The sequence below is a fragment of the Cydia splendana genome, chromosome 22 (assembly GCF_910591565.1).
Source record: "Cydia splendana chromosome 22, ilCydSple1.2, whole genome shotgun sequence".
Taxonomy (NCBI): Eukaryota; Metazoa; Arthropoda; class Insecta; order Lepidoptera; family Tortricidae; genus Cydia; species Cydia splendana.
Genome location: NC_085981.1, coordinates 8,122,070 through 8,136,256, shown reverse-complemented (window position 1 = coordinate 8,136,256; position 14,187 = coordinate 8,122,070). Strand labels below are relative to the sequence as shown.

The 14,187-nt window shown below is 35.4% G+C and overlaps 1 protein-coding gene across 1 annotated transcript in view; it reads right to left on the bottom strand.

Annotated features, from left to right (window-relative positions):
• Nucleotides 1-14,187, bottom strand: part of LOC134801446 (transcriptional activator cubitus interruptus) — a 153,522-nt gene that overhangs the window by 109,611 nt on the left and 29,724 nt on the right. The window contains exon 2 of the mRNA XM_063774015.1: nucleotides 2,266-2,307. The gene's annotated coding sequence lies outside the window, so the exon portion shown is untranslated. The remainder of the gene's footprint in view (nucleotides 1-2,265; nucleotides 2,308-14,187) is intronic.

The window sequence follows — 14,187 nt, the reverse complement described above, 5'->3', positions numbered from 1 at the left end:
GCATGATCGATGCGACCACTTAATAACATGTTAATGCTTTGATAATATCGTTATTATTTTTATTTAGTTTTAATATCAGTATACACACCCACGGGCTTAAAACTACGTGAGGTGAGGTGGGCTAAGAGGAAGGCCGGGGCAAGATGAACACTTGCCGCTAAAATAAAACTATGTTTCTATTGAAAATGCTAAGGGCCGATACAGACTGTCTGCAACCCGACTGCAATTTGTACGGGAACTGCACGCCGACTACAACGTCAGCGTCGGCGTGCAGTTTCCATACAAGTTGCAGTCCGTCTGTACCGGCCCTAAGGTAGTTAAGCAGATATTACGCATATGGGAAAGAACTAATGAACTTTTAAATGAGGCTTTTAATTTTTGTAATCAACATAACAAATAGGCAAGTTAGGCAACGTCTTTATTCCTAAGATATATTCAAGTAATCTCAAGGACCAAAGCGTGCGATCGGTTCAGTGGGAAGGAAATCGAATACTTGCAGGTACATATAATATCAACACAATCACGGACCCCTTACCTTAAAAAGCTTTCCCATATTTAGGTCAGTTTATAACAAAATGGCAGTTAAATTCAGTAAACAACGGCGTAAAACAGCAAAAGCGTGACTTACGAGAACCAAGGGGTTCACACAAAGTAACTAATAATACCGCCATGGTAACAAAAAAGGGCAACTCCTATTAAATACCAGTCATTTACGCCCTTCTTTGCAGTACAGTCAGAAAATGCTGAAAACACGCCTTACTTTGTTTACTTTAAGCGTAAACAAAACGCAATAAAACGTGTGTTTAATAATGAAACATTTTGTAACTTGTTATTAAGAGAAAGGTATTTATAAGTTGTATTTCTGAAACCGAGACTTGGCAAATATATTGAGTTTTGAAACGTATGTGACACGTTTGAAATGTTGTTTTTTAACGACAAACGATGATTTATTGATACACGTGCTCTTCTTGTCTATTTAATTTTTTAGAGCAAATTTTCACTTTATTCAAGGTTGTACAGATTTAAAAAAAAGGTATACATATAAGTAACCTATCTAGTCTTTATACGGTTGCATCTACTACATTTAACAAAAACGATCACATATTTGCTATTCAATAACAAAAGGTAAGTACTTATTGCACAACTTAGTAACACGTAGTTTTTTTGCATAATAAAGTACATAATATAAGATTTTGTTTACACTAGAAATATTAGAATACGAAGGCGATAAGCCGAGACGCAGTAGACCAATGCGGCGGACAGACCAAATTCGCTCAGCCCTTGATGCAACGCTCCACGGTGCCCTACATTCGGCGACAGACAGAAAGAGGTGGCGGCAAATTGTCAAAGAGAAGCTGTTCTCTAAAAGTGTCCACGACCCTCAGTGATGAGGAAACCGATGCAAGGAGGAGGAGAATACTATACCGACAAGTGACACAGTAAAAACTTGCCATAGAGCTACTTCACTTTAAATAAAATTAAACGTTACAAGATCTAAGTTAAAGACAAAGGCGTAACGTGTCAAGCTAATTGTTTAATAGAAAATTGCTCTGTCCCAATTACCTCCTCATTAAAGTGTGCGCGAGCGCAGGTCGTCATTACCGGTGACCATTTTAATGAAACATTCGTTATAGATCTTAAGTTATTGATGTAAGGTTGATATTGGCTTGATTTAAGTGCAGCTGCTTTGGCACTGTGTAGCTTCTGTGTGATGAATTGATATTCAGTGTTCTTTGGGTACAGATTAAATTATAATTATACATATAATGTTAAGCAAACTATTTAAATAGGTACTTAGATAGTGGTAGTGGTGGTGTGGTGGTAGGTGGTGGTGTTATACATAAAAAACATAAAAAAGATGTCAGCAACCAAAGAGAAGAACTACTTACATAAAAAATAGTTTAAAGCTTTTTCATCATTTACTTCATGTTTTTTTATAAAAACATAAAGTGGTAAAAAATTTTTGCTGTGCAATATACCAACATACTCGTATTTATGATATAATTTGTAATCAAAGTAGGTATATAAAGATAATTGAGTCTAATATTTTTTTAGATTATTAAATAAGAGACTAAATTTTAGTCTTAAAATAGTGCAGTAAATGCATATAAGATTGCTATCTTCCCATATGCACTCCAGTTACAAAATCAAGAAAAAAGTACTTAATAAAGAAGCAAAATACGTAATAAAGACGTAAATGTGAACACATGAATTAAAATGCAATTCAAGTTAAATTTATTTTGCGTTAATGTAAAAAAGACTTACAGTTTAATGTCACAGCTCGATTCATTCCACCTCCATCATTACCTGTAAAGAAAAAATACATTAATATGTTTAATTTGTCACCAGCCTTAAAATAAATATCGACAAAAAACTTGTTTATCGGTATAGATTTTTAATCCGTTTTTGAATACTTTTATAAATTATCTGTCTTAGATAATTAAGGATGTTGTACTTATATAGCCAGTATTTTTATTTTTATTTGTGTCATTTCTGTAATTACGGGCATTGATTACCTATAGTTTTATGGTCATACCTGTACGATGTAATTACTGGTCATCTTATAATTATAAGCGGATTTTATTATGATTATTTTTAATATAAGTTTAATCCTAATAGAAATACATTAAACCAAATAAAAAACATTTTAATAAGTACAAAAATGCAAATTGTGTCCGTTCAATAAAGTTAATCAAAGAAAAGCGAAGCTCAAATAACAAGTATTTTAAAAATGCTTGGTTAAAGACATTCACTATAGAAACTAAAAGAGTAAAAGACACGTTGTTTGAGTTTTAAGTTTTTTTTTTTTACTTTTCATAAACGCGCTAAGAACCTAAATTAACTAATAATCCTTTGTCTCTATCTGTCATTTTGACTTATGTATTTGTAAGAAAAGAATAAAACATAATTTAACTAAATCAGGCGCGTAAAGTTTTATGAATAACGGTATGAACATAATTTCGACCACTTGATGTAATGGGAAAGAATGAGTGAAAGAAGGCTAACAAAGAGAGTGTATAAGGGAGAAGTGGAAGTACAAGTTGCAAGGGGTAGACCTCGGCGGACTTTCTCTGATCAGATTGGGGAAATTCTGAAGAAAGGCCAGGTCAAGAGCACCCTAAACCGGCGAGCGTGTATGAGGAATGTTATGAAAGTGAAGGAAGTGAAAGAGGTATTTCAGAATCACAGCAAGTGGAAATCCGTGGTCTCAGCCTACCCCTCCGGGAAATAGGCGTGATTATATGTATATATGTATGTATGTATGATCTAATGGGAACAGACAGCAATCTCAATCAACAATTGGTCAGTGGTCAGTTCGCAAGAAAAAAATTAGTAAGCAAACTATAGATGGTCAAGCAAATATTGTCAGTAGAAAAAGGCGCGAAATCCAATTTTCTAATATGAGACGACATCCCTCCGCGCCTACATTTTTAAAATTTGCCGCCTTTTTCTACTGACAAGATCTGCTTGACCAAGTATATCTACATACACTTAATCCCCATCAGCGCGGCGATACGGCGACATATTTTTATCATAAGGCCGCGCGCACGCACAAAAAAGCTCTCCCGCGCTCATCAACGGCCCTTTCGATTATACATGCGCTACGCTGTCACGAGACGATTGAATCTTTATAGAGCTGGTAATACGAGCAAAGCAACATCAAAGTACAGAGGGCCTACCGCGAACCACGTTCGACGTGTTGCTTCTGTCGCACTTGTAAATTCGTACGTAAGTGTGACAGGGAGGCAACACGTCAACGTGGTTCGTCGTGGTAGAACGTGGAATTAAAATGTATATTTATATTTTTTCTGTATATAAATTATACATAAGTAAATAGGTTGTAATGCGCATTATGCTCTCACATAATAATTGCTGAAAACACACTGACTTAATATTAGAAATAGACACACAGAGCGGAACAAAAACGTCAACAAAATGTGGGTCAGAATGACATTAGCGGCAAATTTGCATTGATGATAAAAACGCTTACGTAAATTTTGAGTCAAGATAAATGTTTTGTACGGAAAAGAACTTACTGTCGTAAGCATTAAGTGTCAAATTTGTAAACATTAGTATCAACACTGTTAAAACTTTAAGTCCGATGGCACTAAATGTAACGTCACCATTGTATTTACGTCAAACAACGTCAAACGAGAATAATGAACGAATGGAGTCCCTTTGGTACATTTTAATAGGTATTACTGTACAGAAAAACCAAAGTAATAAATGAAACAAATTTAATTTGATCGGGAGTTCAAATAAAATTTATTCATGGTAACAACCCGTGTAAGTTATCATAAAACAAATTTATTTTTTAATAAGTATACGTCTTAAAATACTATTTTCTTGAAATAAATGTGTATTTTAGATCTACATAATACTCTTTGCACTTTCGTTCTATGCAATATAGTGCATGGGGACATTTAGGTCGCTACTGGTACTGATTGGTTATGGTCTTTATCAAAAAAATCCTGTGGTTGTCACTGTGTTCAGACAGGTTTAGCATTTACAGTTAGTCGATGTAAGCCCTTATTGGTCGTGTATATGTCGGAAACAGGGAAATGGGCCGAACGCACAAGTGCCGTTTTGCCTTGTTTAAAACTGCATCACCCCTATCTCTTGCTATAATAGCAGTCCACTCTGCACGTCGCATAGGTTTTCTTGGAAATCTTGAATTTAAACATAATATTATATCTTACGAATTCCATATAAAAATAAAAATATATTGACCTCACATCGACTCATTAGATTTTTGTTCCTTCACATCCCTTTTTTGGTACTAACAAAATAATTTATTCAAAACCATGAAATTACCACCAGATTACATAAATTATGTAATGCTATCCAAAGAACTAACCAAAAGAAATACATTCCATGCTTTTTCCTTGTTTTATCATTGTTATTTTTGCATATTTTTACGACCATTTTACGACATTGTTAACAACTTCACATTTGAGCGGTCCATACAAGACTAAACGAAAAAGTAACGCGTGATCTGTTTTAACGTTACTTTTGCGGGGCCATTTTTTGCGGCTGATTGGGTATCCAGTTCTTATTCTATATCAATGTGAAAACATCATCCCATTTGGAGCTGTATATTTAACTAAAAATTATATTGATGAACACTACAACACATACATTTTTACCAAAACAACTATAAGTAAAATTATCAAAGCCTAAATTATAAAAAGTGGCTACCTATAGTATTTTTCAAACTGGAAGTGTACGATTATAGTTGTCATCTCCCTACTATTTATAACCTAAAAATGACAAATGTCGCAAAATTGTATTGAATTGGCATCTATCAGCGTCCCTTCCGTTTGAAAAATACTGTAATTAAACTCCAGCCGGCGGGTGGTTTTATCCACTCCTCGATGTCCCCGAGTAATCGAGTGACGGCTGATAGAGTCGGTCGAGATAATGACACGAGCGGTAAAAACGCGGACAGTCGTTATTTATCACCGCACCTTAATTACCCCGGGTCCCGCCTTACCCGGCTTGCCCCCGTGCCCTCGCCGATGAAGTTGTTTCCTTATGAGATTTCAGCTGATGACAATGAAATGTTGTTTTAATAAACGTGGATTATTTATTATGAGGTGTGGTCATGCATCTGTATATACTGGGCAGGTTTTGGGAAAAAACTTTTCGCCAGAAAGAGAAGGTACAGTCAGCTTCATATAGTGGTTCGGTACGCCATACAAATTATATGGTGTACCGAACTTTTTGAATACTTTGGATGCTACCTACTAATGACGCTGCAGACTGTACGCAAGTCATATTTGCTTAATATTTAATGGTTGATACGAGTATGCATACAATGTCCATATATTATTTAACTTTTTGGCCCCGCACCGACTCAATCTTTCGATTTTGCCCATTGTTGACTGGTAAATAATGCCTTCGATTAAACTTGTCATTTGTATTTTCATGTAAGATGTAAGTAAGTAATTTACTACCGTAAAACGGGGTGAGTAGGTTTCGCGGGGAGAGGTGGGTTATGAATGGGGAGAGAAGGTTTGAGAGGGGGGTGAGAAGGGATTTTAAGGCTACTGCTACAAAAATAATGTATTCCAATTTAAAATGGAGCTATAGTAATACGCATAATAAAAAAATCGATCCAACAATCTTCCAAAATCACCTTTGTATGAAAATCCCTCTCACCCCAAATACGAGGCACTACGGGGTGAGATGGGTTTTCCTCTTTATCGTCAAAGTTATGAAATGGAACTACCCAAAATAAAATAAAAACTAAAATACAAACGTATGGAACACTTATTATATACACCATTCAGTTTTCATATGTAAAAATAAAATGTTATCGAAGTTTGAATTTCAGTTTTGACCCTACTCACCCCATTTTACAGTAATGTTTAATCGCTCGTATCCGCGTACGAGGAACCTATTTGGAAATAAAACACGGCACACGAGTGGTTAAATAAATATAATTGCACTTTTAATTATTTCGATTCCTCTTAGTACTATAATAATTTATTGTTTCGCCATTTTTAGATTTATCATTTCATATTTAAGACATTTTAAGTTAAGAATAGTAGCATATTTATAGATAGATACGAAAAACAGGAATAAATATCAAACTTCACTAATTCGCAATATCTAGGAATCAAAAAAACCGGGCAAGTGCGAGTCGGACTCGCGCGCGAAGGGTTCCGTACCATAATGCAAAAAACGGCAAAAAAAAAAACGGTCACCCATCCAAGTACTGACCCCGCCCGACGTTGCTTAACTTCGGTCAAAAATCACGTTTGTTGTATGGGAGCCCCACTTAAATCTTTATTTTATTCTGTTTTTATATCTTTGTTGTTATAGCGGCAACAGAAATACAGCATCTGTGAAAATTTCAACTGTCTAGCTATCACGGTTCGTGAGATACAGCCTGGTAACAGACGGACGGACGGACGGACGGATGGATGGTCGGACGGACGGACGAACAGCGGAGTCTTAGTAATAGGTCCGTTTTACCCTTTGGGTGCGGAACCCTAAAAAGGGCACCTACCTACCTATTTTTTTTCTGAATACCAAGTTTTTTCTGCCGCAAATGACTGAAAAACACTTACTAGCATTGGTGAAATCATAGGTACACCACAAGATCATTGAACTATGGCGCAATGAAAAAACGAGTAATCGAAGAATTGTAGTTAGAATCAATTAATAATCAATAATAACCGCTTTAATCGTTCGTTCCGGGCCCTACATCATGCGTCTGCGCAGGCCACAGATCACCTCAACTAGACAAAACACAAAAGACAATCGAATAGAACTGCGACCGCGAGGCCAACTCGAAAGTACACTGACATCAACTGAATGATGTCATTTAGCTATCGTGCGTCATGCTCGTGCCAATACATGTACGGACAAGTACGAGTGAAATGCACGTTAACTGAATAACATGATTCAAATATCATTCTGATGTCATTATACGTTCGAATTGGCCTGTACGTTTGATATAATCGCAGACTTAAACATGGCGTAGGTTTTAGTGCTGTAAAACGATTCTGAAAGATTTTTGTAAAAAATTCCGAGCGTCAATGTATTTCATACATCGTGATATAACATGTGACATCGAGTCATTCAGTAAATTGAGTTCAAACAAGTAGTGATAAGTATATTGCTTGCTGATTTTTCAAAAAAGAAAAAATTAAAGTCGTGCCTTTTTGATAAAACTTATGAAAGTGAGTTCATTAGGGCCTAAACTAAATACCCTTAGACTATGCGGTGGTATCAAAAAATACACACATATATATTGATGTAGAATACAACTTATGCTCTCAAAACGTAGCACTTCACAAGTAATATTCTGCCCTGCTAAGCCAAAGAGCGCTATATCAAAAAAAAATCATTGCTTATTACACTTTAGTTTCTATTACTGAGAACTCACTTTTCAGCTTAGCGCCACTTGTACCATCCCACTAACCCGGGGTTAACCGGTTAAACCGTTAACCCTGTGTCAAATTGTAATAGTAACCACGGTAACTCCAAGTTTAACCGGTTAACCCCGGGCTAGTGAATGGTACAAGCGGCCCTTATGGCTCCTCTTCACGTTGGGCCAACGCCAACGCCAACGAGGGACGCAGCCATGCGGTAGAATGAGATAGCAATATCACTTGCTCCCTCTAACGCATAAATGCGTCCCTCGTTGGCGTTGGCGTTGGCCCAACGTGAAGAGGAGCCATTAGGAGGGCAGTATTGCACCTACGTTCAGTGACCTCGTGTTCTTTGTGAACACTTCATAATGCGGTGTCTGTGTAGTATGTGATCCAGGCTATATATCTTTCGGTGAGACCATTAACTGTGTGCCAACTATGCTTTATGTGACTTGGGCAACAGGAAAGAGTGAAGTGAATGAGATAGGGACCAAGTTGTTCCCTGTAACTGTAAAGTACACTCGTGATCAATGGACAATGGGTCACTTTCTATTGGGATTTCTATAGAATGTAACTCTTTTTCATTGATTTTGGGTGTGCATACTTAGAATAAATTACTTTTAATTGATTTTATCAGTTTTGTTATAAGTTGTAACATTTCGGAAAAATCGTGACAAAACTCATTAATTTGATATTACTATATATAAAACGAAAATTGTAAAATTACTGTCGCTTATAAGTGTTGAGTTATAAAAAACCTAGCTAGGAAAATATACATTAATAAATATTTCAATAGCAAAATAAAATATGCCGTAGCAAAAATAGTGATTCGAGCAGAAATATCCTAAAGTAAAATTAAGCTTGTATAGTTTTCTTAATAAAAAAGCAAACGTCCAATAGTACATTATATTTTGTAATATATTATTCGCGTATAAATATATATTTGCATCATTAACCCCAAACTGCTTGATTAGCACATTATCATGCCACTAACATATTGATTAAACCATTCAACTGAGCCATCACTTTCCCAGGCCATTTTTGACATCAGTTTGACAGCGCCAATGAATATATAATGTACAAAGTTAATTTTACTACCGGCGAAACGTGATACTAGCAAATATACTTGCTATTCGCGAGTGTTGCTAACATATGGAGTGAAAAGGCAACTTTGTAAAAATATAATCAAGCTGTGGTTCAGAAATAGATTATTACATTTGCTACACACGTTTTTGTAGGACATCCTTTAGAAAATTACTTTTATTTGATACATGATTATAAAATTACTTTTATTTGATATATGATTATATCAAATAAAAGTAATTTTCTAAAGTAAGTAAGTAGTAGTAGTCTTTTATGTGATTTGTTTTAAATATATTTTTATAATATTATGTATGCTAGTTATAAGGTATTTATAATAGGCCTGTACTAGTTGCCTGAAGTATTTTTTTTAATTTCATTTCATTTTCATATACTTAGATATAAATATAAACATAATACTAGTCTTTCGTAACTTCGTCTGCTAATAAACCACCATAATCTGGCGCACCACTCATGCGTGTACCATTGCCACCCTTTTATACCTTCTCAAAAAAATCATACCGTATAAGTATAATTATGTTAATGCAGGAGTTTGATTCTGTGTCTCATCTTGTTAATGTTAAATTTCAGGATCATTCTAGTATTAATTTATACTGACAACATTGTAGAATTTCATTTAGAAGTTAAGTTAACACGAAAATTTTGGACAAGAATAAGCACGAAGACACCTCAACTGTGTTTTTTATGCCCCCAGATCGATAAAGTTACAAGTATAACTTTATCGATTTATCGATTTATTATATATACTTACTTTATCGATTTATCGATTTATTATACTTACATATTTCGCAACACGAATATTTTGGACCTAAACAAGTACGAAGAAACTTAAACTGTGTTTTTTGCCCCCAGACCGATAAAGTTACAAGTACTACAGATATTTCGCAGCTCTATCGTAAGACATATTGCTCATACGTTTCTTCGGCCATAAGGTATGCAGATTAAGATCTATGGAACTATACTGTATAATGCCTAGCTATAGATCGAAGCGGGTTATCGTCGCGCGTCGTGGTAAAAACGATGTGATGTGATTGGGTGATTAATGAGGGTAATAAGTTTGTGATTATTTTTGGTGTATACTGTTGTCTTACATGTATTTATTTTAAAGGTAGATATTAATTATGTTCTCTAGTTGCTTATGATAAAATCTGCAAAAAAATACAAATACAAATGCATTTATTTCATTACTAGAAGTAAATGACATTGAATTTTATATGAATTTCGTTCGGTAGCAATTAAGTTCGGTAGTAAATTGTAGTAATGAAGGGTTTTTAGGGCAGCTTAATAAACATGTATTTGCTTTGTTTTTAACGCACTTTGAAATTTTAATTTTGTTGATATTCCAAATGATTTCATATCATCAAATATCAAGACACTTATATGTTTACAAAATAAATAAATTCCATAAATATGAAGGACAGATTATTGGTCATTTAAATAATCTACAGTGTTCATAAAATTGTTCATAATTAATTTGAAAAGTTCAAATATGTCTGCTAGTGGCAAATACCCGTAGTTTATACACAGTATATTCGCAAAAAGTCTAGAACTATGGAAAAAACATCAAGCATTCCTCCAATTCCAAGAAACAGTTCCTGTTAGTGTAAATAAGAAATTAACGTATAAATTGTCGTATCGTACGCTGTGCACCGAGAACAACAACGGCACTTATCGCAACGCTCTTATTACATTGAAAAAAGGCAGATTATTGCTTAATTCGTAATCAAAATAACTTGGTATTCCTGTAATGGCATATTCGCATATCGGTTATACTTTTAAGAAGGGCGTAAGTGCTTATTGATTTTACGGCACTTAAGCTGGTTTAATATAAGTGCTATCTTAAGATCGCATCGCGACCACACGTGACGCTGAGTATCGAATAAAGAATCGAATCGATTGCGAGTGAAAAATGCTCATCGATTATCGTTTTGTACTTTTAGCGCTAAAAATACATTCCTACTGCATTTTTTTAGATAAATAGTTCAGTCTTTTTGTATTACACTTACAGTTGAATATTTATTCATTTCCTTAGGTAATTAAGTAACGGAAATTAATTAAATTATTTGTATTAGCTACAACCTATTCAGGGTCCATGTGATACCATAATAAATATGTAAATACTACCCAAAAATGTACCATGGAAGCAAGAAATAAATGAATAATGAATACTGAAGTTTTTTGCGGCTTAGATTTCTCTTATTACATTTACCTATTAATTTGCATAATAATCGAACACAGTACCTTTTGAACTAAATTGTCCATAATTATTAATTAATAGCAGTTGTTTGCGGCTTAGATTTCCCTTATTACATTTACCTATTAATTTGCATAATAATCGAACATAGTACATATCTACTTTACTTTTAATATGAACCATAATGCATAAAAAAAACTGCGTACATTTTTCATCACACTCGATTCCTTAAAAGAGTTGCGAGTCAAAATTACGTTTTAAAAGTGTCCGCGCTCCCCGCGATTAATAAGCGATTAAGGATGTTTTGACTGGACTACAGTCAATTAGTGTCAAGAAGGTATGTCTTTACACTCTTTACAAGTAGCTTAAGGTGTGAATGAACTTTCGTTTTGGAGTTTATAAGTAATTTTGGGAAATTGATGATGGGGGGCATAATTCCGTGCTCATGCATATTTACGATAGCCAGCTTAACTTTAGTGAGCTAAAAAGATTTAGAAGTACCATTTAATTACGGTAGAACTTTAGAACTATCGTATCAGACAGAATGGGCAGGTATGAATATTTAATATTTTCCAAAAATTTGAATATAAATCTGAAATGTGTGTGTCCACATAACAGTTTGGCCTAAACCTCAAATATATTTTTTGGGGTGATAGTAGCAAATTTATGCTACGTATTTAAAAGCACAGAAAACACAAAAATAATATTGAACATTTTTATTGGTCATAGTTTGTTACTAAAAATTTAAGAAACTAAATGGAATTTCAAAATACTTATAGAAGAATAAAAGCCACCGCATCAGCAAAAAATATACAATTACGATACAACAAATAGCAAAACGGATCAAGCACTTGAGAAAAACCAACAGCGTTCGATCAAATAGAGACGCGAACAAAGTCACGCGTTATCGATAAATCGACGCATTTGCGTTGCACATGCCACAACACTATCATTATCATCTACCGATCAAAACTCAACCCTAACTCTTGCCAGCTAAGTCGCATTTCCATCGGACACCGCTGAAGATAGAAGATATATCAGACCGTTGGAATTCGAGCCCTGGACTATTGTTTTAAAGTTGAAATTCGCATGTTTTAAAGAGTTGTTGTGGCCACACGTAGCGATCGTGTGCGAACGGCATTTATTAAGTAGTGTACTATTCAATTGGACGACGTGTGCTCACTATATTTATTGCGCCCTTTCAAAGGTTGAATAGAAACACAAGTCGCATCGCGTTAGTACATTGTTGCGTTTAATTTAACTTTTACATGTTTTTCTGAATGATAGTGGATCTTTTTATGTCTTTATGGCTAGAGCTGACCCGCATGTCTTTTAAAAATGCGTGTTAAGATATAAACAGCAATAGGCAGGGAGTCAACTTTGTTCCAAGTTCACAATACATAGTATTAGTCATAGTCTAATAAAACATGGTCTTCCATTCCCAGAGTGACACGGGCCTACGTCACAACAACATGGCCGCTATATATAGCGCTATCGCATATTATCATATAGCGCTGTCGCATGATGACGTAGGCCCGTGTCAGTTAGGTGACCTAGAAAAGACGGGAATGGAGTACCAGGCGGAGTATATTATTATACCATGGTATTAGTACCTACTTTAAAGTTGAATATACGTTTGAAGTTGACATAGCAGTCATTTTACCTTTCTTTAAATGGCAATATAGGTTCAATCTAATGTCAATTGTTTAAATAAATAGTTGGGAATTAAATCTTGTTAAAGTACTAACTTTGTTATCTAGTACAAAATCAGTCGAAACTCTGAAAGACTCGGAAACAGTGGTAGCACCCCTAGAGACTTTTGTTCAGGACTCTGAAATCTATAACATATCAAAATCTCAAGATATTTAACTGAAACCACATTTTCCATACTTTAAGTCCGGGGTCCTTTAACTTGTCATAGTATGTGGACTATGTGGTTCATTCGGATATGAAGAAGTTTCTGTTTGTGATACGGTATTGGCGTAAAAATAAGAAATAAACTGTAAGAAGTGAATTAAGTGTTTGTTTAGCCTCTCACAAATAAATTATAAGGTTCATAAGGAACTCGCCCGAGCGTAATTATAAGGTGCAAAATAAAAGAACAGGACCGGCACCAAAATGAGACGTACCGAGAAAATTGTTCAACGAATTCACGAGACAGTGCTGTCATTATATAAGGTTTGATTGAAGACCCCCGAAAAGATTAACCGGGCCGCTAGTGACGAGAAAAATATCGATATGAAACCCCGATCAGATTCCCTGACATCTCCCACGTAGACATGTCAGATCAATCATCATGTAAAACTTAGCCAAGCCACCGGAATTTGTTGTAAGTCAAATTACGATCACGGAATCATCGCGAACCGCAAAATTGCGAGGAAACGCCGGCCAAAAATGCTCAAACTGAGCACATAATTGCGTAATAACTCAGGAGCGATTACTGTAAAAATTTCGATTGAGCATTATTATTCCGGGGCCGAAACACGTAAGGTTCGTCCGAAGTGTGGGCCGTTTTTGCTGTAAGCTTTCCGAGATGAAGCCATTACGCGCAAGAACAAGCCGGGAGAGGAGAAAAAATGCCCGAATCGCCTCGAGGAACACTCGTGCGCCGACATGCTGTCTTGCCTCGAGAAAAACGACCACATCGGCCAACTTCGTTAGGACCCGTTTCGGCCCCGCCGCGGTCCGACTGCTTTTGTTTTTCAAATTAAACCTCGAATCTCTCCGATGCTCGTTAAAACTGAAACCGGGGGCAGATGAGAACGTAGAAGCTTCTAAAATATTAATTAATTACTATTCAATAAAGGAAACGAAACTCATGCCGTCATTAGAGTGAAACCCTTCAGTTTGTTAACAAATATAACGTGACGCAGCACTTTGGTGCAAACTATTTCTTAATAACCGACGCCGGTTAAGGATCGAGTCGTTGAACCCTGATGTCTTGATATAAATTTCTAAACTAATGTACGCGATACTTTAGTATTGACTTGAATGATTGTAAATAAATTC